Raw genomic sequence first — 1,884 nt, forward strand, 5'->3', positions numbered from 1 at the left:
TTTTTTATATTAAGTGAGACAGACCTGGCGCTCAGAGACTTCAGGGAATTGCAAAAATAATACTGAAAATATTTCGCTTCCTTTGGTTCCGGAATGATGAATTTCTTTGACAGTGCAGATTTTTTGTTACTGTTATTTCTGTGGCGATTCCTCCCTTGGTGCTTCGGTATTGGAGGGAATGTCTGGTTAAGAGGCATTCTATTTTGCATTTAACTCATCTATTTTTTATTGAGGTTTCGCTGTCTTCAAATAATAGTTCATATATCAGTGGTCCTATGTTCACTGAGGAAAGTATACTGATAGTTTTCAGCTTTTTATTACTTTGTTACTTTACAAGCACACATTGAATATTACTACACCACATATTCAGCTTCAGTTGTGAAATGTAAAGGGAATGAGAGTCCTGAAGTGGACCTCTGGACTCAGCCCAATTGAGGGGTAATGTGGCTGAATACCGTGATTATTTCCCTATATTCTATACGCTGGGAAATTCTGGCGGCAGATTAAAGGGGACCGCTGATAAGTTTCCAGACATTCACAAAATCGCAGCAACTGCTTGTTCCACAGCTTACCCCGATTTAACATCGCCCCTCCCCCCAGGGCTTACTACTTTTTTATTCCTACTTATAACAAAAACACTGTTAGGTCGGTCGAACTTTGCCCAGACGTCCACAGCAAGAGTCTTCTTCACTTCGACGCCTTACCACACTAAACTGCTGCCTTTGGACAATTAATCTGCAATAAACCTTAGTTAGCTTTTGGGGCTGCTGTAAGAGTAAGAGCCCGTAAGTTATCTAGCTTTTGGGGCTGCTCTAAGAGTAAGAGCCCGTAAGTCATTTAGCTTCTGGGGCTGCTCTACGAGTAAGAGCCCGTAAGTCATTTAGCTTCTGGGGCTGCTCTAAGAGTCAGAGCCCGTAAGTCATTTAGCTTCTGGGGCTGCTCTAAGAGTAAGAGCCCAAGTCATTTAGCTTCCGGGCTGCTCTAAGAGTAAGAGCCCGTAAGTTATTTAGCTTTTGGGGCTGCTCTAAGTCTGTTTAAGCAAAGCAATATATTTTGTCTCACCTCTCGGTCTGTTGGTTTTAATACAGAGCTCAACATCAGGTTTCTTATTCCCTTCAGGTGATGGCCACTTGCGGGCTCTCTTTAGGCAAGGACTAGTTCTAGCGTTAAGCTGCCTTCAATTCAACAACCAACCAGAATGACTGTAACGAAACACTATAATGCATTAGAATGTTTTTCCCGGTGATTATCCTGATGCATGACCTATCACTCGAAGGACAGGAAATAATCAGAAACAGAGAAGATAGGTCAAAGGTTGAATTCTGCTAAGACATCCATGCCACTCGTTATTACTGTCATAACATTGTTCTTAGGAAACATGTATGCATGTGCATTTACTTAGCCATATTATGGCACTATGACAAAGGTTTTTCAGAATAATATTTCCTAGGAAGGTTACTGCCCACACATACAAGTAAGACATAATTAATACTCACCTCGCTTAGGTACTCTCTGAAAAAGCTTTTATTAAATTTTTTTTCAGAGAGAGAAAGAGAGAGAGAGAGAGAGAGAGAGAGAGAGAGAGAGAGAGAGAGAGAGAGAGAGAGAGAGAGAGAGAGAGAGAGAGATTAAAAAGTACTAAGGCTCAGCTATTATGCTCCTAGCCACCAACCAATGAATATACTACGTTCATGATATTGTGGTCTTTTCTTTCAAGTACTTTATTTCAGTGTATTTTTCCCGTACCTTATTTTGGTGTTATTAATTTCAACGTGTGTTATATGAACTGTTGCCCATTATTCCCAAAAGATCTCAGTATTTTATAGAATATCTTTGGATCTGCTGATGTTTTTCAAAACTCAAAACTGGATAATAATCTATTTT

The sequence above is a fragment of the Macrobrachium rosenbergii genome, chromosome 49 (genome assembly GCF_040412425.1).
Source record: "Macrobrachium rosenbergii isolate ZJJX-2024 chromosome 49, ASM4041242v1, whole genome shotgun sequence".
Classification (NCBI taxonomy): Eukaryota; Metazoa; Arthropoda; class Malacostraca; order Decapoda; family Palaemonidae; genus Macrobrachium; species Macrobrachium rosenbergii.